We start from the raw sequence: 23,720 nt of genomic DNA on the forward strand, positions 1-23,720 counted from the left end.
TGTCTGCCAGTGTGTGACGTATCCTTTGCTTTTTTTCGTAAGGTCTTTACCAGAGTGGAGACCTTTGATTTTGCACAGTCCACAGTATTGCCTTTTTGTGCATTGCCTTTCTGTATTGTTTCTGAAGACTCCAAGCTCATGTCTAGCCTCTGCTCGATTTTCTGCTGGATTTGTGAGATGTTTGGCATGGAAAATATGTCTCAGAAAAATTTGAAACGAATTTGGTGTAAGGTGTCAAGTTTCCATCCTCATTCATGTCATCCCCTCTGGTTTTCAATTCATCGCTCCTGAACTGCTTTGGAGACCTTGTGGGAAGTTTGGTTGCCTTTCAGTTTGAATTTCTGCTCTTGAATAGATTCACCCAGTTCTGCCAGCAGGGACACGGTAAAGGGTGAGTGAGGGGCAGCCTGCCCTCCCAGCACTGACCACACTGTGTGGTGAGTGTTGCTCTCCCCTCTGGGAGCCCCAGGCCACAGGCATCCCAGTGAGTAGCCAGCTCTGTTCGCAGCTGAAAGGAGTTAGTCTCTCAGGAGCCTCTGTGAGGTTGCCTTTGGGTCTCCCAGGGTGGGAGTTTACAGTGACAGGACCCATTGCACTGCAAGTGAAGTGAGAGCCCATATGACATCCGCCACTGCTCCTAAAGAGATGCACCTGAGGCCCCTTGAAGGTCCTGCACAGAGAGCTCTTTAGTGGACATGCTGGAAACTCTGTTTCCTCGTGGGCTGCCCAGGGCAGGCTCTCACCAGTCCAGACACAGACCACGGTGATGACCGGCTCTGCTCTCTCCAAAGGGTTTTCATTGGTGTGTATCCTCATCTGAGCAGTCAGGCCATGTGTACTGCCTCTCCTTGCAACTTCTAGGCCAGGGCTCCTAGGCTAGCACTCTCAGGTCTAACTTGTAGAACTAGGCTACACCGGCCAAGTGCATTGCCTGTCCTCGCAACTTCACAGCTCTCTTCTCTTCTTTACTGCACATTGATTTTCAAGAGTGTGTTTGGGCCACAAGGATGTTGGGTCTTTCTCTAGCCTTATCTCATGAAGTTGAGACAACCTCATTGTTTCTGGTTGTTCCCGTGCTCTGTTTTTCCCATTCTTTTCCTGGCTTCTTTCGGTAACTTTGTTTGTGCCTAAGGAAGAGCTCAGCATTTCTCTTCTGCCTGAGACATCACACAACAGTAATGCCCACCTGGAGATTAGTTGCCAAAAGGGCCTCGTTTTGCAGATGACATCTTGAAATCACCTGCACTGCCGTTTCTGATACACAAAGGCTGCCCTAAAGGAAATAAAGAACAAGTCCCAAGTCTAGTCTTAAAATATGTGGGCTGTCTAATGAAACCACCTTTTCTATGATTTCATTGATAGGCATTAACTGGAGACATCCAGAATATGGGAAGACACTGAGATATGAGAGAATTAAAGGTTGTCAGGGGCAAGGGAGGAACAGGGAGTGCTTGAGGTGAATACAGGATTTGCAGGGGGTGAGGGAGGGTTGGTTGTGGAGAATGAAAGAGTCCCAAACTAGAAAGTGGTGATGGTTGCAGAGGATTGTGAAGGTCCTTAATGCTCCAGAAGTGTACCACCTAACATCAATTTTATAGATTAAAAATGTAAGGAAAAAATACACAAATCTGTGACAAACAAAATAGAAATCAAGAAAATAAAATACAGAAAAACTGAATGAAAAGAAGCTCAGGGGAAGCGAATTCAATCTCCACTGGGTAGAAAGTGAGTTGATGGCATCCACGGGTGGCAGAGAGGGATGGAGGATGCAAAGCCAAACCCTCCCCTGGACACGGTGTTTCCAGAAATGGAAATTTGGAAAGGGCTCTGGGTCTCTGTCCAGAGCAGGGGTCCATTCTCCTTGCAGAGGTGGGTCAATCATCGTGGGCATCTGGGTCTTGGGCAGAAGCCAGGGCAGGCTCTCCCTTCAGAGGTGTTCTCTTATCCCCTGACTCAGGTTCTCCTGCCAAAATCCGAGCACGGGCAGGCAGAAGCGAACATGGAGGTGGAGGTGGAGGTTCTCCCCCGGGGATTGGAGCATTGGTGCCTGGGCCTGAGGGTCCTGCTTGCACAGAGATCTGATCCTCCCAGTGTGCTGGCCAATACCCAGTTGGCCTGGTGTCTATGGGAAGGCATGTCTCAGGTCTCGATCTCCTCTCAGTGGATCCCTGAGTCCTGGACATGTAGCAACCACCTCTGTAGAGACAGGGCTGGGAAGTGGAGCCTGGTTGAACCTGGGGGCTGGTGCTGGAGCTGTGAGAGAATAAAAGGTTACCCACAGGCCTGCCTTTGCCCTTTGCCTCTCTGGAGACAATTCTACCCTGAGCTTTTGAGACAATTCTCAGTTTAGGAAGTCACAATAGGATGTCGTCCTGCCTGCAGTCCACCAAGCAGAAGGTCTGAGGCCAGCCTTTGCTCCAGGTCCAGCACCAGCTTTGGGGGACTCCTCCTGTGTAGCTTGGGGGACTCCTCCTGTGTAGCTCAGGACTCCTTCCCCACACACTCACATGCACCAGCACCTCCTCACCTCTGTGCTCACCGTGCTGGGCTCCTGGTCCTCCTGCTGCCTCAGAGGCAGAGGTTCTCAGTGCTCTGGGTCGGACCCGGGTGTGCTGAGCTCCGTGGCAGCCTGCGACTGGGCCGCCGGGTGTGTCTTGGGTGGTGAAGGGGCAGCAGGCCTTCCCTGCTTCCTCTTCATTCCCAGTTGGGCTGAACCCTCTGTGGGCTCGCTCACCTGGAGGCGGCACTAGGCCTCAAGGGCGGGGGGTGGTGCTCCGACCCCTCCCTCGGGGAGGTGGATGGGGTGTCCCTCTCATCGGCCATATCCAGTGGGAAGCTCTGCAATGACAGTGACCATCAGCCAGCCCTGCTTGGAGTTTTCTGAGCTGGGCCTGCTCAGTATGGCTGTTGCTTCTGCCTACTCAAACTTTTGCTGCCAGTACCAACAGAGACGTGTATCTGCTCAGATACCTACCCGGGAGAATGGAGACCCACCTGAGGGTGTGAGGTCAGCCTGGGCGGCTGGTGTTGCCTGCCCTGTCCTCATCCCACCCAGCCTGCTTTCCCCTGGGATGTGGATACAACCGGCCCACAGACTTCTGACCCCACATCCGCCTCGGTTTGCTTGAGGCAGACACACCCCAAGAAACCCCCATCCACACACACAGGCAAAGGACCGAGTGTTTCCGGGTGGCATGGGAGAGGTGGCCTGGCCCGGCCTGGGGCTCCCTGTGTTACCTTTCTGTTTCTCTGGGCAAAGGGCCAGAGGCCTCTCGGCGGGGGCCCTGAGCCAGCGTCCAGAGGGTTCCCACACACTCTGCCTGTGAGCTCTCCTGAGGCCCCGGCCTCTGGGCAGGGGCAAACAGCAGAACATCTTGGCAGCAAGTGATCTGGCTGGGGCTCCTCTCCACTCTGGAGGCCTGGATACCTGTGTTCCGGGTTCTGTTGTTTTATGTTGCCAGGAAGTGACATCACTTCCTGGGGTTTGTGCTGAGGTCCCTTCCCCAAAGCTCCCCAAGAAATCTCGTGGTTTCTGACTGCTGAACCCCCCCGAGGCCATGTGCAGGCACAGAGACGCCCACACAGCCCACCCTACATCCTTGGGGAACCCTGGATGCAGCCAGGGCCTGAGCTCGGAGGACCCCGCTGCTCTCAGACCAGACCCCTTTTTCTCATAAGTCATGTGGTCCTGGAAAAGCATATGCCCCTCAGGGTTTCCCCAGTCTCTCCATCTGCAGAGTCTGGATCACTCTCCCATCTGCCTCCTAGGTCTGTCGGCCTATGATCACCTCCGTGCCGTTCAACCTTGGGCTGATATGTCTCGGAGCTTGTGCACTGAGACTTCCAAAAGAAGAATTCAATATAGGGCTGACATACCACCGAATGGGGCAGAACATGGCCTGGATGGGTTCTGGACCTAGGAAAAGGCAGTCGTCTCGCCTTCCTGATATTTCAAGATCCCTCACCAACCCCCCCCACACTGTGGGAGATCTTGAGGTAAGATTCAGACCTCTCCCCTCCAATATAGAACAACCTTCGTCACCCTCCTGTTCCACTGAGATTCTGGCTCAAGTGTCCCACCTCAGTCTCTAGGGGAGATCAAGGCTTCCCCTATGATGCCTCCCAGGCTTCTCTCTTTTACTCTCATCCTCTTGGGTCATTTCCCCCCTTGCAGTGTGAATGGGCCTCTCATTGTTTCAAACCTTGAGATTGATTCATGCAAATTCTGTGAAATCTTATCATTTATTTCCTCTCTCCTTTTTCAGTCTCTCTCTCTAGATGTGTCTGTTTCTTATCCTTTCTAAATTCAGTCTATTAATTTTTCCCTCTCTCTCTGTCTCTCTTGTGTATGCATGCCTATGAATATATGTATGCATGTCTATTGTTAGCCTAGGTTTAAGTTTTAGGTTTTAGTTTTCAGTGAGATAAAGGATTGGGATTGGAGTTGCTGTGAGGGGAAGGGATAGGGGTGATGCTCTTGTTTCTGGTTCACTGAGTGATGTGAGTTCTTAGTCTCTTTTTCATATGAACCCCTCCTCATAGACACCACTTGCAAATAGTCTCTCATATTCAGTTTGCTACCTTTTAATTTGTGAATGCTTAGCTTTTTTTTGTTGCAAAGCTGTTCAATTGCATAGAAGCCCCTGATGTTCTTTGGTTTCCTGTTTCCCTTACTTGAAGAGACCCATTTTTGCTTCCCACACCAAATGTTAAGGAGCCTAAGGCACATGCTTATTTCAAGGAGTTTCAAACCTCCCTTGTGGCTCATCCGGTAAAGAGTCCACCTGCAAGGCGGGAGACCTGGGTTCGATTCCCGGGTTGGGAAATCCCCTGGAGAAGGGAAAAGCTACCCGCTCCAGTATTCTGGCCTGGAGAATCCCATGGCGTGTATAGTCCATGGGGTTGCAAAAAGTCAGACAAAACTGAGCGACTTTCACTTTCACTCAGAACTTCTAGCTTTGGGTTGACGTGTTTCACTGATTTTGTGGTGCTATGAGAACAAAAGGCAATGTGATTCTTCAGAGGCAGCCATCCAGTTTTGCCATGGCCCTTTCTTGAAGAGGCCTTTGTGTTCCCATTTGCATATTCTCCCCTCCTTTGTAGTGGGTGAATTGAGCATAGAAGCTTGGGTGTATTTCTTGGACTCTCAACTCTGTTGTATGGATCTGGATGCGTGTGTATGTTTGTGTGCCCAACACCACACTGTCCAGATGATCCTAGTGTAGCAGTCTAGTTGGCTATCAGGCATCCTGGTAGACCCATATCAGGCCTTCTTTCCTTAGACTGTACAGACAATATAGGCTCCTTTGTGTTTTCATACCCATTTTGGAGTTCCTTGGTTTAGTGCCCTGAGAACATTGCTTGGCAACTTGAGAGGAAGAGCACGGACCCTCTGGATTGCCTTCGGGGATGTGACATCATTTTACCAATAGGAATCCTTCCAATCCATGAGCTCAGCTTATTTTCCATCGGATCATGTGGATATCATCTTCTTTCATCCATCTCTTGCAGTTTTCTGAGACCAGGTCCTTCCCTCCTGGGTTAGATGGACTCCTGGGTATTTCCTCCTAGTGTATGTCATTGTCAATGGGGTTGAGACTTACCTTCTCATTCTAAGAGTTTGTGGTGAGCATTGGAAATGCAAACGATTTTCCCCCCTTCCTCTCTGTCCATCTCCCTGAGCCACCAGGTAGAACAGGCGTAGTCAGGGTCACACGGGGCTCAGGGAGTGCAGCTAGACTGTGTTTCTCAGGCCCTCAGTGCTGGGCATCATTCGGTATAGTCTCCATGAACCTTCCTTGGTCTGGTGTCCCTTCAGACCTCTCCCTAGTTTTAATAACCTTGCTTGTGTTCTTTGTCTCTTTGGAGACACATCCTTTATCAGCTGTGTGTTTGCAAGTATTTGTCTGCCAGTGTGTGACGTATCCTTTGCTTTTTTTCGTAAGGTCTTTACCAGAGTGGAGACCTTTGATTTTGCACAGTCCACAGTATTGCCTTTTTGTGCATTGCCTTTCTGTATTGTTTCTGAAGACTCCAAGCTCATGTCTAGCCTCTGCTCGATTTTCTGCTGGATTTGTGAGATGTTTGGCATGGAAAATATGTCTCAGAAAAATTTGAAACGAATTTGGTGTAAGGTGTCAAGTTTCCATCCTCATTCATGTCATCCCCTCTGGTTTTCAATTCATCGCTCCTGAACTCCTTTGGAGACCTTGTGGGAAGTTTGGTTGCCTTTCAGTTTGAATTTCTGCTCTTGAATAGATTCACCCAGTTCTGCCAGCAGGGACACGGTAAAGGGTGAGTGAGGGGCAGCCTGCCCTCCCAGCACTGACCACACTGTGTGGTGAGTGTTGCTCTCCCCTCTGGGAGCCCCAGGCCACAGGCATCCCAGTGAGTAGCCAGCTCTGTTCGCAGCTGAAAGGAGTTAGTCTCTCAGGAGCCTCTGTGAGGTTGCCTTTGGGTCTCCCAGGGTGGGAGTTTACAGTGACAGGACCCATTGCACTGCAAGTGAAGTGAGAGCCCATATGACATCCGCCACTGCTCCTAAAGAGATGCACCTGAGGCCCCTTGAAGGTCCTGCACAGAGAGCTCTTTAGTGGACATGCTGGAAACTCTGTTTCCTCGTGGGCTGCCCAGGGCAGGCTCTCACCAGTCCAGACACAGACCACGGTGATGACCGGCTCTGCTCTCTCCAAAGGGTTTTCATTGGTGTGTATCCTCATCTGAGCAGTCAGGCCATGTGTACTGCCTCTCCTTGCAACTTCTAGGCCAGGGCTCCTAGGCTAGCACTCTCAGGTCTAACTTGTAGAACTAGGCTACACCGGCCAAGTGCATTGCCTGTCCTCGCAACTTCACAGCTCTCTTCTCTTCTTTACTGCACATTGATTTTCAAGAGTGTGTTTGGGCCACAAGGATGTTGGGTCTTTCTCTAGCCTTATCTCATGAAGTTGAGACAACCTCATTGTTTCTGGTTGTTCCCGTGCTCTGTTTTTCCCATTCTTTTCCTGGCTTCTTTCGGTAACTTTGTTTGTGCCTAAGGAAGAGCTCAGCATTTCCCTTCTGCCTGAGACATCACACAACAGTAATGCCCACCTGGAGATTAGTTGCCAAAAGGGCCTCGTTTTGCAGATGACATCTTGAAATCACCTGCACTGCCGTTTCTGATACACAAAGGCTGCCCTAAAGGAAATAAAGAACAAGTCCCAAGTCTAGTCTTAAAATATGTGGGCTGTCTAATGAAACCACCTTTTCTATGATTTCATTGATAGGCATTAACTGGAGACATCCAGAATATGGGAAGACACTGAGATATGAGAGAATTAAAGGTTGTCAGGGGCAAGGGAGGAACAGGGAGTGCTTGAGGTGAATACAGGATTTGCAGGGGGTGAGGGAGGGTTGGTTGTGGAGAATGAAAGAGTCCCAAACTAGAAAGTGGTGATGGTTGCAGAGGATTGTGAAGGTCCTTAATGCTCCAGAAGTGTACCACCTAACATCAATTTTATAGATTAAAAATGTAAGGAAAAAATACACAAATCTGTGACAAACAAAATAGAAATCAAGAAAATAAAATACAGAAAAACTGAATGAAAAGAAGCTCAGGGGAAGCGAATTCAATCTCCACTGGGTAGAAAGTGAGTTGATGGCATCCACGGGTGGCAGAGAGGGATGGAGGATGCAAAGCCAAACCCTCCCCTGGACACGGTGTTTCCAGAAATGGAAATTTGGAAAGGGCTCTGGGTCTCTGTCCAGAGCAGGGGTCCATTCTCCTTGCAGAGGTGGGTCAATCATCGTGGGCATCTGGGTCTTGGGCAGAAGCCAGGGCAGGCTCTCCCTTCAGAGGTGTTCTCTTATCCCCTGACTCAGGTTCTCCTGCCAAAATCCGAGCACGGGCAGGCAGAAGCGAACATGTAGGTGGAGGTGGAGGTTCTCCCCCGGGGATTGGAGCATTGGTGCCTGGGCCTGAGGGTCCTGCTTGCACAGAGATCTGATCCTCCCAGTGTGCTGGCCAATACCCAGTTGGCCTGGTGTCTATGGGAAGGCATGTCTCAGGTCTCGATCTCCTCTCAGTGGATCCCTGAGTCCTGGACATGTAGCAACCACCTCTGTAGAGACAGGGCTGGGAAGTGGAGACTGGTTGAACCTGGGGGCTGGTGCTGGAGCTGTGAGAGAAGAAAAGGTTACCCACAGGCCTGCCTTTGCCCTTTGCCTCTCTGGAGACAATTCTACCCTGAGCTGTGGAGACAATTCTCAGTTTAGGAAGTCACAATAGGATGTCGTCCTGCCTGCAGTCCACCAAGCAGAAGGTCTGAGGCCAGCCTTTGCTCCAGGTCCAGCACCAGCTTTGGGGGACTCCTCCTGTGTAGCTCAGGACTCCTTCCCCACACACTCACATGCACCAGCACCTCCTCACCTCTGTGCTCACCGTGCTGGGCTCCTGGTCCTCCTGCTGCCTCAGAGGCAGAGGTTCTCAGTGCTCTGGGTCGGACCCGGGTGTGCTGAGCTCCGTGGCACCCTGAGACTGGGCCGCCGGGTGTGTCTTGGGTGGTGAAGGGGCAGCAGGCCTTCCCTGCTTCCTCTTCAGTCCCAGTTGGGCTGAACCCTCTGTGGGCTCGCTCACCTGGAGGCGGCACTAGGCCTCAAGGGCGGGGGGTGGTGCTCCGACCCCTCCCTCGGGGAGGTGGATGGGGTGTCCCTCTCATCGGCCATATCCAGTGGGAAGCTCTGCAATGACAGTGACCATCAGCCAGCCCTGCTTGGAGTTTTCTGAGCTGGGCCTGCTCAGTATGGCTGTTGCTTCTGCCTACTCAAACTTTTGCTGCCAGTACCAACAGAGTCGTGTATCTGCTCAGATACCTACCCGGGAGAATGGAGACCCACCTGAGGGTGTGAGGTCAGCCTGGGCGGCTGGTGTTGCCTGCCCTGTCCTCATCCCACCCAGCCTGCTTTCCCCTGGGATGTGGATACAACCGGCCCACAGACTTCTGACCCCACATCCGCCTCGGTTTGCTTGAGGCAGACACACCCCAAGAAACCCCCATCCACACACACAGGCAAAGGACCGAGTGTTTCCGGGTGGCATGGGAGAGGTGGCCTGGCCCCGCCTGGGGCTCCCTGTGTTACCTTTCTGTTTCTCTGGGCAAAGGGCCAGAGGCCTCTCGGCGGGGGCCCTGAGCCAGCGTCCAGAGGGTTCCCACACACTCTGCCTGTGAGCTCTCCTGAGGCCCCGGCCTCTGGGCAGGGGCAAACAGCAGAACATCTTGGCAGCAAGTGATCTGGCTGGGGCTCCTCTCCACTCTGGAGGCCTGGATACCTGTGTTCCGGGTTCTGTTGTTTTATGTTGCCAGGAAGTGACATCACTTCCTGGGGTTTGTGCTGAGGTCCCTTCCCCAAAGCTCCCCAAGAAATCTCTTGGTTTCTGACTGCTGAACCCCCCCGAGGCCATGTGCAGGCACAGAAACGCCCACACAGCCCACCCTACATCCTTGGGGAACCCTGGATGCAGCCAGGGCCTGAGCTCGGAGGACCCCGCTGCTCTCAGACCAGACCCCTTTTTCTCATAAGTCATGTGGTCCTGGAAAAGCATATGCCCCTCAGGGTTTCCCCAGTCTCTCCATCTGCAGAGTCTGGATCACTCTCCCATCTGCCTCCTAGGTCTGTCGGCCTATGATCACCTCCGTGCCGTTCAACCTTGGGCTGATATGTCTCGGAGCTTGTGCACTGAGACTTCCAAAAGAAGAATTCAATATAGGGCTGACATACCACCGAATGGGGCAGAACATGGCCTGGATGGGTTCTGGACCTAGGAAAAGGCAGTCGTCTCGCCTTCCTGATATTTCAAGATCCCTCACCAACCCCCCCCCACACTGTGGGAGATCTTGAGGTAAGATTCAGACCTCTCCCCTCCAATATAGAACAACCTTCGTCACCCTCCTGTTCCACTGAAATTCTGGCTCAAGTGTCCCACCTCAGTCTCTAGGGGAGATCAAGGCTTCCCCTATGATGCCTCCCAGGCTTCTCTCTTTTACTGTCATCCCCTTGGGTCATTTCCCCCCTTGCAGTGTGAATGGGCCTCTCATTGTTTCAAACCTTGAGATTGATTCATGCAAATTCTGTGAAATCTTATCATTTATTTCCTCTCTCCTTTTTCAGTCTCTCTCTCTAGATGTGTCTGTTTCTTATCCTTTCTAATTTCAGTCTATGAATTTTTCCCTCTCTCTCTGTCTCTCTTGTGTATGCATGCCTATGAGTATATGTATGCATGTCTATTGTTAGCCTAGGTTTAAGTTTTAGGTTTTAGTTTTCAGTGAGATAAAGGATTGGGATTGGAGTTGCTGTGAGGGGAAGGGATAGGGGTGATGCTCTTGTTTCTGGTTCACTGAGTGATGTGAGTTCTTAGTCTCTTTTTCATATGAACCCCTCCTCATAGACACCACTTGCAAATAGTCTCTCATATTCAGTTTGCTACCTTTTAATTTGTGAATGCTTAGCTTTTTTTTTGTTGCAAAGCTGTTCAATTGCATAGAAGCCCCTGATGTTCTTTGGTTTCCTGTTTCCCTTACTTGAAGAGACCCATTTTTGCTTCCCACACCAAATGTTAAGGAGCCTAAGGCACATGCTTATTTCAAGGAGTTTCAAACCTCCCTTGTGGCTCATCCGGTAAAGAGTCCACCTGCAAGGCGGGAGACCTGGGTTCGATTCCCGGGTTGGGAAATCCCCTGGAGAAGGGAAAAGCTACCCGCTCCAGTATTCTGGCCTGGAGAATCCCATGGCGTGTATAGTCCATGGGGTTGCAAAAAGTCAGACAAAACTGAGCGACTTTCACTTTCACTCAGAACTTCTAGCTTTGGGTTGACGTGTTTCACTGATTTTGTGGTGCTATGAGAACAAAAGGCAATGTGATTCTTCAGAGGCAGCCATCCAGTTTTGCCATGGCCCTTTCTTGAAGAGGCCTTTGTGTTCCCATTTGCATATTCTCCCCTCCTTTGTAGTGGGTGAATTGAGCATAGAAGCTTGGGAGTATTTCTTGGACTCTCAACTCTGTTGTATGGATCTGGATGCGTGTGTATGTTTGTGTGCCCAAGACCACACTGTCCAGATGATCCTAGTGTAGCAGTCTAGTTGGCTATCAGGCATCCTGGTAGACCCATATCAGGCCTTCTTTCCTTAGAGTGTACAGACAATATAGGCTCCTTTTTGTTTTCATACCCATTTTGGAGTTCCTTGGTTTAGTGCCCTGAGAACATTGCTTGGCAACTTGAGAGGAAGAGCACGGACCCTCTGGATTGCCTTCGGGGATGTGACATCATTTTACCAATAGGAATCCTTCCAATCCATGAGCTCAGCTTATTTTCCATCGGATCATGTGGATATCATCTTCTTTCATCCATCTCTTGCAGTTTTCTGAGACCAGGTCCTTCCCTCGTGGGTTAGATGGACTCCTGGGTATTTCCTCCTAGTGTATGTCATTGTCAATGGGGTTGATACTTACCTTCTCATTCTAAGAGTTTGTGGTGAGCACTGGAAATGCAAACGATTTTCCCCCCTTCCTCTCTGTCCATCTCCCTGAGCCACCAGGTAGAAGAGGCGTAGTCAGGGTCACACGGGGCTCAGGGAGTGCAGCTAGACTGTGTTTCTCAGGCCCTCAGTGCTGGGCATCATTCGGTATAGTCTCCATGAACCTTCCTTGGTCTGGTGTCCCTTCAGACCTCTCCCTAGTTTTAATAACCTTGCTTGTGTTCTTTGTCTCTTTGGAGACACATCCTTTATCAGCTGTGTGTTTGCAAGTATTTGTCTGCCAGTGTGTGACGTATCCTTTGCTTTTTTTCGTAAGGTCTTTACCAGAGTGGAGACCTTTGATTTTGCACAGTCCACAGTATTGCCTTTTTGTGCATTGCCTTTCTGTATTGTTTCTGAAGACTCCAAGCTCATGTCTAGCCTCTGCTCGATTTTCTGCTGGATTTGTGAGATGTTTGGCATGGAAAATATGTCTCAGAAAAATTTGAAATGAATTTGGTGTAAGGTGTCAAGTTTCCATCCTCATTCATGTCATCCCCTCTGGTTTTCAATTCATCGCTCCTGAACTCCTTTGGAGACCTTGTGGGAAGTTTGGTTGCCTTTCAGTTTGAATTTCTGCTCTTGAATAGATTCACCCAGTTCTGCCAGCAGGGACACGGTAAAGGGTGAGTGAGGGGCAGCCTGCCCTCCCAGCACTGACCACACTGTGTGGTGAGTGTTGCTCTCCCCTCTGGGAGCCCCAGGCCACAGGCATCCCAGTGAGTAGCCAGCTCTGTTCGCAGCTGAAAGGAGTTAGTCTCTCAGGAGCCTCTGTGAGGTTGCCTTTGGGTCTCCCAGGGTGGGAGTTTACAGTGACAGGACCCATTGCACTGCAAGTGAAGTGAGAGCCCATATGACATCCGCCACTGCTCCTAAAGAGATGCACCTGAGGCCCCTTGAAGGTCCTGCACAGAGAGCTCTTTAGTGGACATGCTGGAAACTCTGTTTCCTCGTGGGCTGCCCAGGGCAGGCTCTCACCAGTCCAGACACAGGCCACGGTGATGACCGGCTCTGCTCTCTCCAAAGGGTTTTCATTGGTGTGTATCCTCATCTGAGCAGTCAGGCCATGTGTAATGCCTCTCCTTGCAACTTCTAGGCCAGGGCTCCTAGGCTAGCACTCTCAGGTCTAACTTGTAGAACTAGGCTACACCGGCCAAGTGCATTGCCTGTCCTCGCAACTTCACAGCTCTCTTCTCTTCTTTACTGCACATTGATCTTCAAGAGTGTGTTTGGGCCACAAGGATGTTGGGTCTTTCTCTAGCCTTATCTCATGAAGTTGAGACAACCTCATTGTTTCTGGTTGTTCCCGTGCTCTGTTTTTCCCATTCTTTTCCTGGCTTCTTTCGGTAACTTTGTTTGTGCCTAAGGAAGAGCTCAGCATTTCTCTTCTGCCTGAGACATCACACAACAGTAATGCCCACCTGGAGATTAGTTGCCAAAAGGGCCTCGTTTTGCAGATGACATCTTGAAATCACCTGCACTGCCGTTTCTGATACACAAAGACTGCCCTAAAGGAAATAAAGAACAAGTCCCAAGTCTAGTCTTAAAATATGTGGGCTGTCTAATGAAACCACCTTTTCTATGATTTCATTGATAGGCATTAACTGGAGACATCCAGAATATGGGAAGACACTGAGATATGAGAGAATTAAAGGTTGTCAGGGGCAAGGGAGGAACAGGGAGTGCTTGAGGTGAATACAGGATTTGCAGGGGCTGAGGGAGGGTTGGCTGGGGAAAATGACAGAGTCCCAAACTAGAAAGTGGTGATGGTTGCAGAGGATTGTGAAGGTCCTTAATGCTCCAGAAGTGTACCACCTAACATCAATTTTATAGATTAAAAATGTAAGGAAAAAATACACAAATCTGTGACAAACATAATAGAAATCAAGAAAATAAAATACAGAAAAACTGAATGAAAAGAAGCTCAGGGGAAGCGAATTCAATCTCCACTGGGTAGAAAGTGAGTTGATGGCATCCACGGGTGGCAGAGAGGGATGGAGGATGCAAAGCCAAACCCTCCCCTGGACACGGTGTTTCCAGAAATGGAAATTTGGAAAGGGCTCTGGGTTTCTGTCCAGAGCAGGGGTCCATTCTCCTTGCAGAGGTGGGTCAATCATCATGGGCATCTGGGTCTTGGGCAGAAGCCAGGGCAGGCTCTCCCTTCAGAGGTGTTCTCTTATCCCCTGACTCAGGTTCTCCTGCCAAAATCCGAGCACGGGCAGGCAGAAGCGAACATGTAGGTGGAGGTGGAGGTTCTCCCCCGGGGATTGGAGCATTGGTGCCTGGGCCTGAGGGTCCTGCTTGCGCAGAGATCTGATCCTCCCAGTGTGCTGGCAAATACCCAGTTGGCCTGGTGTCTATGGGAAGGCATGTCTCAGGTCTCGATCTCCTCTCAGTGGATCCCTGAGTCCTGGACATGTAGCAACCACCTCTGTAGAGACAGGGCTGGGAAGTGGAGCCTGGTTGAACCTGGGGGCTGGTGCTGGAGCTGTGAGAGAAGAAAAGGTTACCCACAGGCCTGCCTTTGCCCTTTGCCTCTCTGGAGACAATTCTACCCTGAGCTTTTGAGACAATTCTCAGTTTAGGAAGTCACAATAGGATGTCGTCCTGCCTGCAGTCCACCAAGCAGAAGGTCTGAGGCCAGCCTTTGCTCCAGGTCCAGCACCAGCTTTGGGGGACTCCTCCTGTGTAGCTTGGGGGACTCCTCCTGTGTAGCTCAGGACTCCTTCCCCACACACTCACATGCACCAGCACCTCCTCACCTCTGTGCTCACCGTGCTGGGCTCCTGGTCCTCCTGCTGCCTCAGAGGCAGAGGTTCTCAGTGGTCTGGGTTGGACCCAGGTGTGCTGACCTCGGTGGCAGCCTGAGACTGGGCCGCCGGGTGTGTCTTGGGTGGTGAAGGGGCAGCAGGCCTTCCCTGCTTCCTCTTCATTCCCAGTTGGGCTGAACCCTCTGTGGGCTCGCTCACCTGGAGGCTGCACTAGGCCTCAAGGGCGGGGGGTGGTGCTCCGACCCCTCCCTCGGGGAGGTGGATGGGGTGTCCCTCTCATCGGCCATATCCAGTGGGAAGCTCTGCAATGACAGTGACCATCAGCCAGCCCTGCTTGGAGTTTTCTGAGCTGGGCCTGGTCAGTATGGCTGTTGCTTCTGCCTACTGAAACTTTGGCTCCCAGAACCAACAGAGACGTGTGTCTGCTCAGATACCTACCCGGGAGAATGGAGACCCACCTGAGGGTGTGAGGTCAGCCTGGGCGGCTGCTGTTGCCTGCCCTGTCCTCATCCCACCCAGCCTGCTTTCCCCTGGGATGTGAATACAACCGGCCCACAGACTTCTGACCCCACATCCGCCTCGGTTTGCTTGAGGCAGACACACCCCAAGAAACCCCCATCCACACACACAGGCAAAGGACCGAGTGTTTCCGGGTGGCATGGGAGAGGTGGCCGGGCCCGGCCTGGGGCTCCCTGTGTTACCTTTCTGTTTCTCTGGGCAAAGGGCCAGAGGCCTCTCGGCGGGGGCCCTGAGCCAGCGTCCAGAGGGTTCCCACACACTCTGCCTGTGAGCTCTCCTGAGGCCCCGGCCTCTGGGCAGGGGCAAACAGCAGAACATCTTGGCAGCAAGTGATCTGGCTGGGGCTCCTCTCCACTCTGGAGGCCTGGATACCTGTGTTCCGGGTTCTGTTGTTTTATGTTGCCAGGAAGTGACATCACTTCCTGGGGTTTGTGCTGAGGTCCCTTCCCCAAAGCTCCCCAAGAAATCTCTTGGTTTCTGACTGCTGAACCCCCCCGAGGCCATGTGCAGGCACAGAGACGCCCACACAGCCCACCCTACATCCTTGGGGAGCCCTGGATGTAGCCAGGGCCTGAGCTCGGAGGACCCCGCTGCTCTCAGACCAGACCCCTTTTTCTCATAAGTCATGTGGCCCTGGACAAGCATATGCCCCTCAGGGTTTCCCCAGTCTCTCCATCTGCAGAGTCTGGATCACTCTCCCATCTGCCTCCTAGGTCTGTCGGCCTATGATCACCTCCGTGCCGTTCAACCTTGGGCTGATATGTCTCGGAGCTTGTGCACTGAGACTTCCAAAAGAAGAATTCAATATAGGGCTGACATACCACCGAATGGGGCAGAACATGGCCTGGATGGGTTCTGGACCTAGGAAAAGGCAGTCGTCTCGCCTTCCTGATATTTCAAGATCCCCCCCCAACACCCCCACACTGTGGGAGATCTTGAGGTAAGATTCAGACCTCTCCCCTCCAATATAGAACAACCTTCGTCACCCTCCTGTTCCACTGAGATTCTGGCTCAAGTGTCCCACCTCAGTCTCTAGGGGAGATCAAGGCTTCCCCTATGATGCCTCCCAGGCTTCTCTCTTTTACTGTCATCCCCTTGGGTCATTTCCCCCCTTGCAGTGTGAATGGGCCTCTCATTGTTTCAAACCTTGAGATTGATTCATGCAAATTCTGTGAAATCTTATCATTTATTTCCTCTCTCCTTTTTCAGTCTCTCTCTCTAGATGTGTCTGTTTCTTATCCTTTCTAATTTCAGTCTATGAATTTTTCCCTCTCTCTCTGTCTCTCTTGTGTATGCATGCCTATGAGTATATGTATGCATGTCTATTGTTAGCCTAGGTTTAAGTTTTAGGTTTTAGTTTTCAGTGAGATAAAGGATTGGGATTGGAGTTGCTGTGAGGGGAAGGGATAGGGGTGATGCTCTTGTTTCTGGTTCACTGAGTGATGTGAGTTCTTAGTCTCTTTTTCATATGAACCCCTCCTCATAGACACCACTTGCAAATAGTCTCTCATATTCAGTTTGCTACCTTTTAATTTGTGAATGCTTAGCTTTTTTTTTGTTGCAAAGCTGTTCAATTGCATAGAAGCCCCTGATGTTCTTTGGTTTCCTGTTTCCCTTACTTGAAGAGACCCATTTTTGCTTCCCACACCAAATGTTAAGGAGCCTAAGGCACATGCTTATTTCAAGGAGTTTCAAACCTCCCTTGTGGCTCATCCGGTAAAGAGTCCACCTGCAAGGCGGGAGACCTGGGTTCGATTCCCGGGTTGGGAAATCCCCTGGAGAAGGGAAAAGCTACCCGCTCCAGTATTCTGGCCTGGAGAATCCCATGGCGTGTATAGTCCATGGGGTTGCAAAAAGTCAGACAAAACTGAGCGACTTTCACTTTCACTCAGAACTTCTAGCTTTGGGTTGACGTGTTTCACTGATTTTGTGGTGCTATGAGAACAAAAGGCAATGTGATTCTTCAGAGGCAGCCATCCAGTTTTGCCATGGCCCTTTCTTGAAGAGGCCTTTGTGTTCCCATTTGCATATTCTCCCCTCCTTTGTAGTGGGTGAATTGAGCATAGAAGCTTGGGTGTATTTCTTGGACTCTCAACTCTGTTGTATGGATCTGGATGCGTGTGTATGTTTGTGTGCCCAACACCACACTGTCCAGATGATCCTAGTGTAGCAGTCTAGTTGGCTATCAGGCATCCTGGTAGACCCATATCAGGCCTTCTTTCCTTAGACTGTACAGACAATATAGGCTCCTTTGTGTTTTCATACCCATTTTGGAGTTCCCTGGTTTAGTGCCCTGAGAACATTGCTTGGCAACTTGAGAGGAAGAGCACGGACCCTCTGGATTGCCTTCGGGGATGTGACATCATTTTACCAATAGGAATCCTTCCAACCCATGAGCTCAGCTTATTTTCCATCAGATCATGTGGATATCGTCTTCTTTCATCCATCTCTTGCAGTTTTCTGAGACCAGGTCCTTCCCTCCTGGGTTAGATGGACTCCTGGGTATATCCTCCTAGTGTATGTCATTGTCAATGGGGTTGATACTTACCTTCTCATTCTAAGAGTTTGTGGTGAGCATTGGAAATGCAAACGATTCCCCCCCCCTTCCTCTCTGTCCATCTCTCTGAGCCACCAGGTAGAAGAGGCGTAGTCAGGGTCACACGGGGCTCAGGGAGTGCAGCTAGACTGTGTTTCTCAGGCCCTCAGTGCTGGGCATCATTCGGTATACTCTCCATGAACCTTCCTCGGTCTGGTGTCCCTTCAGACCTCTCCCTAGTTTTAATAACGTTGCTTGTGTTCTTTGTCTCTTTGGAGACACATCCTTTATCAGCTGTGTGTTTGCAAGTATTTGTCTGCCAGTGTGTGACGTATCCTTTGCTTTTTTTCGTAAGGTCTTTACCAGAGTGGAGACCTTTGATTTTGCACAGTCCACAGTATTGCCTTTTTGTGCATTGCCTTTCTGTATTGTTTCTGAAGACTCCAAGCTCATGTCTAGCCTCTGCTCGATTTTCTGCTGGATTTGTGAGATGCTTGGCATTGAAAATATGTCTCAGAAAAATTTGAAACAAATTTGGTGTAAGGTGTCAAGTTTCCATCCTCATTCATGTCATCCCCTCTGGTTTTCAATTCATCGCTCCTGAACTCCTTTGGAGACCTTGTGGGAAGTTTGTTTGCCTTTCAGTTTGAATTTCTGCTCTTGAATAGATTCACCCAGTTCTGCCAGCAGGGACACGGTAAAGGGTGAGTGAGGGGCAGCCTGCCCTCCCAGCACTGACCACACTGTGTGGTGAGTGTTGCTCTCCCCTCTGGGAGCACCAGGCCACAGGCATCCCAGTGAGTAGCCAGCTCTGTTCGCAGCTGAAAGGAGTTAGTCTCTCAGGAGCCTCTGTGAGGTTGCCTTTGGGTCTCCCAGGGTGGGAGTTTACAGTGACAGGACCCATTGCACTGCACGTGAAGTGAGAGCCCATATGACATCCGCCACTGCTCCTAAAGAGATGCACCTGAGGCCCCTTGAAGGTCCTGCACAGAGAGCTCTTTAGTGGACATGCTGGAAACTCTGTTTCCTCGTGGGCTGCCCAGGGCAGGCTCTCACCAGTCCAGACACAGACCACGGTGATGACCGGCTCTGCTCTCTCCAAAGGGTTTTCATTGGTGTGTATCCTCATCTGAGCAGTCAGGCCATGTGTACTGCCTCTCCTTGCAACTTCTAGGCCAGGGCTCCTAGGCTAGAACTCTCAGGTCTAACTTGTAGAACTAGGCTACACTGGCCAAGTGCATTGCCTGTCCTCGCAACTTCACAGCTCTCTTCTCTTCTTTACTGCACATTGATTTTCAAGAGTGTGTTTGGGCCACAAGGATGTTGGGTCTTTCTCTAGCCTTATCTCATGAAGTTGAGACAACCTCATTGTTTCTGGTTGTTCCTGTCCTCTGTTTTTCCCATTCTCTTTCCTGGCTTCTTTTGGTGACTTTGTTTGTGCCTGAGGAAGAGCTCAGCATTTCTCTTCTGCCTGAGACATCACACAACCGTAATGCCCACCTGGAGATTAGTTGCCAAAAGGGCCTCATTTTGCAGATGACATCTTGAAATCACCTGCACTGCCGTTTCTGATACACAAAGGCTGCCCTAAAGGAAATAAAAAACAAGTCCCAAGTCTAGTCTTAAAATATGTGGGCTGTCTAATGAAACCACCTTTTCTATGATTTCATTGATAGGCATTAACTGGAGACATCCAGAATATGGGAAGACACTGAGATATGAGAGAATTAAAGGTTGTCAGGGGCAAGGGAGGAACAGGGAGTGCTTGAGGTGAATACAGGATTTGCAGGGGGTGAGGGAGGGTTGGTTGTGGAGAATGAAAGAGTCCCAAACTAGAAAGTGGTGATGGTTGCAGAGGATTGTGAAGGTCCTTAATGCTCCAGAAGTGTACCACCTAACATCAATTTTATAGATTAAAAATGTAAGGAAAAAATACACAAATCTGTGACAAACAAAATAGAAATCAAGAAAATAAAATACAGAAAAACTGAATGAAAAGAAGCTCAGGGGAAGCGAATTCAATCTCCACTGGGTAGAAAGTGAGTTGATGGCATCCACGGGTGGCAGAGAGGGATGGAGGATGCAAAGCCAAACCCTCCCCTGGACACGGTGTTTCCAGAAATGGAAATTTGGAAAGGGCTCTGGGTCTCTGTCCAGAGCAGGGGTCCATTCTCCTTGCAGAGGTGGGTCAATCATCGTGGGCATCTGGGTCTTGGGCAGAAGCCAGGGCAGGCTCTCCCTTCAGAGGTGTTCTCTTATCCCCGGACTCAGGTTCTCCTGCCAAAATCCGAGCACGGGCAGGCAGAAGCGAACATGTAGGTGGAGGTGGAGGTTCTCCCCCGGGGATTGGAGCATTGGTGCCTGGGCCTGAGGGTCCTGCTTGCGCAGAGATCTGATCCTCCCAGTGTGCTGGCCAATGCCCAGTTGGCCTGGTGTCTATGGGAAGGCATGTCTCAGGTCTCGATCTCCTCTCAGTGGATCCCTGAGTCCTGGACATGTAGCAACCACCTCTGTAGAGACAGGGCTGGGAAGTGGAGCCTGGTTGAACCTGGGGGCTGGTGCTGGAGCTGTGAGAGAAGAAAAGGTTACCCACAGGCCTGCCTTTGCCCTTTGCCTCTCTGGAGACAATTCTACCCTGAGCTTTTGAGACAATTCTCAGTGTAGGAAGTCACAATAGGATGTCGTCCTGCCTGCAGTCCACCAAGCAGAAGGTCTGAGGCCAGCCTTTGCTCCAGGTCCAGCACCAGCTTCGGGGGACTCCTCCTGTGTAGCTCAGGACTCCTGCCCCACACACTCACATGCACCAGCACCTCCTCACCTCTGTGCTCACCGAGCTGGGCTCCTGGTCCTCCTGCTGCCTCAGAGGCAGAGGTTCTCAGTGCTCTGGGTCGGACCCGGGTGTGCTGAGCTCCGTGGCAGCCTGAGACTGGGCCGCCGGGTGTGTCTTGGGTGGTGAAGGGGCAGCAGGCCTTCCCTGCTTCCTCTTCATTCCCAGTTGGGCTGAACCCTCTGTGGGCTCGCTCACCTGGAGGCTGCACTAGGCCTCAAGGGCGGGGGGTGGTGCTCCGACCCCTCCCTCGGGGAGGTGGATGGGGTGTCCCTCTCATCGGCCATATCCAGTGGGAAGCTCTGCAATGACAGTGACCATCAGCCAGCCCTGCTTGGAGTTTTCTGAGCTGGGCCTGCTCAGTATGGCTGTCGCTTCTGCCTACTCAAACTTTTGCTGCCAGTACCAACAGAGACGTGTATCTGCTCAGATACCTACCCGGGAGAATGGAGACCCACCTGAGGGTGTGAGGTCAGCCTGGGCGGCTGGTGTTGCCTGCCCTGTCCTCATCCCACCCAGCCTGCTTTCCCCTGGGATGTGGATACAACCGGCCCACAGACTTCTGACCCCACATCCGCCTCGGTTTGCTTGAGGCAGACACACCCCAAGAAACCCCCATCCACACACACAGGCAAAGGACCGAGTGTTTCCGGGTGGCATGGGAGAGGTGGCCTGGCCCGGCCTGGGGCTCCCTGTGTTACCTTTCTGTTTCTCTGGGCAAAGGGCCAGAGGCCTCTCGGCGGGGGCCCTGAGCCAGCGTCCAGAGGGTTCCCACACACTCTGCCTGTGAGCTCTCCTGAGGCCCCGGCCTCTGGGCAGGGGCAAACAGCAGAACATCTTGGCAGCAAGTGATCTGGCTGGGGCTCCTCTCCACTCTGGAGGCCTGGATACCTGTGTTCCGGGTTCTGTTGTTTTATGTTGCCAGGAAGTGACATCACTTCCTGGGGTTTGTGCTGAGGTCCCTTCCCCAAAGCTCCCCAAGAAATCTCTTGGTTTCTGACTGCTGAACCCCCCCGAGGCCATGTGCAGGCACAGAGACGCCCACACAGCCCACCCTACATCCTTGGGGAACCCTGGATGCAGCCAGGGCCTGAGCTCGGAGGACCCCGCTGCTCTCAGACCAGACCCCTTTTTCTCATAAGTGATGTGGTCCTGGACAAGCATATGCCCCTCAGGGTTTCCCCAGTCTCTCCATCTGCAGAGTCTGGATCACTCTCCCATCTGCCTCCTAGGTCTGTCGGCCTATGATCACCTCCGTGCCGTTCAACCTTGGGCTGATATGTCTCGGAGCTTGTGCACTGAGACTTCCAAAAGAAGAATTCAATATAGGGCTGACATACCACCGAATGGGGCAGAACATGGCCTGGATGGGTTCTGGACCTAGGAAAAGGCAGTCGTCTCGCCTTCCTGATATTTCAAGGTCCCCCCCAACCCCCCCCCACACTGTGGGAGATCTTGAGGTAAGATTCAGACCTCTCCCCTCCAATATAGAACAACCTTCGTCACCCTCCTGTTCCACTGAGATTCTGGCTCAAGTGTCCCACCTCAGTCTCTAGGGGAGATCAAGGCTTCCCCTATGATGCCTCCCAGGCTTCTCTCTTTTACTCTCATCCTCTTGGGTCATTTCCCCCCTTGCAGTGTGAATGGGCCTCTCATTGTTTCAAACCTTGAGATTGATTCATGCAAATTCTGTGAAATCTTATCATTTATTTCCTCTCTGCTTTTTCAGTCTCTCTCTCTAGATGTGTCTGTTTGTTATCCTTTCTAAATTCAGTCTATTAATTTTTCCCTCTCTCTCTGTCTCTCTTGTGTATGCATGCCTATGAATATATGTATGCATGTCTATTGTTAGCCTAGGTTTAAGTTTTAGGTTTTAGTTTTCAGTGAGATAAAGGATTGGGATTGGAGTTGCTGTGAGGGGAAGGGATAGGGGTGATGCTCTTGTTTCTGGTTCACTGAGTGATGTGAGTTCTTAGTCTCTTTTTCATATGAACCCCTCCTCATAGACACCACTTGCAAATAGTCTCTCATATTCAGTTTGCTACCTTTTAATTTGTGAATGCTTAGCTTTTTTTTGTTGCAAAGCTGTTCAATTGCATAGAAGCCCCTGATGTTCTTTGGTTTCCTGTTTCCCTTACTTGAAGAGACCCATTTTTGCTTCCCACACCAAATGTTAAGGAGCCTAAGGCACATGCTTATTTCAAGGAGTTTCAAACCTCCCTTGTGGCTCATCCGGTAAAGAGTCCACCTGCAAGGCGGGAGACCTGGGTTCGATTCCCGGGTTGGGAAATCCCCTGGAGAAGGGAAAAGCTACCCGCTCCAGTATTCTGGCCTGGAGAATCCCATGGCGTGTATAGTCCATGGGGTTGCAAAAAGTCAGACAAAACTGAGCGACTTTCACTTTCACTCAGAACTTCTAGCTTTGGGTTGACGTGTTTCACTGATTTTGTGGTGCTATGAGAACAAAAGGCAATGTGATACTTCAGAGGCAGCCATCCAGTTTTGCCATGGCCCTTTCTTGAAGAGGCCTTTGTGTTCCCATTTGCATATTCTCCCCTCCTTTGTAGTGGGTGAATTGAGCATAGAAGCTTCGGTGTATTTCTTGGACTCTCAACTCTGTTGTATGGATCTGGATGCGTGTGTATGTTTGTGTGCCCAAGACCACACTGTCCAGATGATCCTAGTGTAGCAGTCTAGTTGGCTATCAGGCATCCTGATAGACCCATATCAGGCCTTCTTTCCTTAGACTGTACAGACAATATAGGCTCCTTTTTGTTTTCATACCCATTTTGGAGTTCCTTGGTTTAGTGCCCTGAGAACATTGCTTGGCAACTTGAGAGGAAGAGCACGGACCCTCTGGATTGCCTTCGGGGATGTGACATCATTTTACCAATAGGAATCCTTCCAATCCATGAGCTCAGCTTATTTTCCATCGGATCATGTGGATATCATCTTCTTTCATCCATCTCTTGCAGTTTTCTGAGACCAGGTCCTTCCCTCCTGGGTTAGATGGACTCCTGGGTATTTCCTCCTAGTGTATGTCATTGTCAATGGGGTTGATACTTACCTTCTCATTCTAAGAGTTTGTGGTGAGCATTGGAAATGCAAACGATTTTCCCCCCTTCCTCTCTGTCCATCTCCCTGAGCCACCAGGTAGAACAGGCGTAGTCAGGGTCACACGGGGCTCAGGGAGTGCAGCTAGACTGTGTTTCTCAGGCCCTCAGTGCTGGGCATCATTCGGTATAGTCTCCATGAACCTTCCTTGGTCTGGTGTCCCTTCAGACCTCTCCCTAGTTTTAATAACCTTGCTTGTGTTCTTTGTCTCTTTGGAGACACATCCTTTATCAGCTGTGTGTTTGCAAGTATTTGTCTGCCAGTGTGTGACGTATCCTTTGCTTTTTTTCGTAAGGTCTTTACCAGAGTGGAGACCTTTGATTTTGCACAGTCCACAGTATTGCCTTTTTGTGCATTGCCTTTCTGTATTGTTTCTGAAGACTCCAAGCTCATGTCTAGCCTC

This window comes from Giraffa tippelskirchi, chromosome 9 (genome assembly GCF_054371585.1).
Source record: "Giraffa tippelskirchi isolate mGirTip1 chromosome 9, T2T-mGirTip1v1.2.pri, whole genome shotgun sequence".
NCBI lineage: Eukaryota > Metazoa > Chordata > Mammalia > Artiodactyla > Giraffidae > Giraffa > Giraffa tippelskirchi.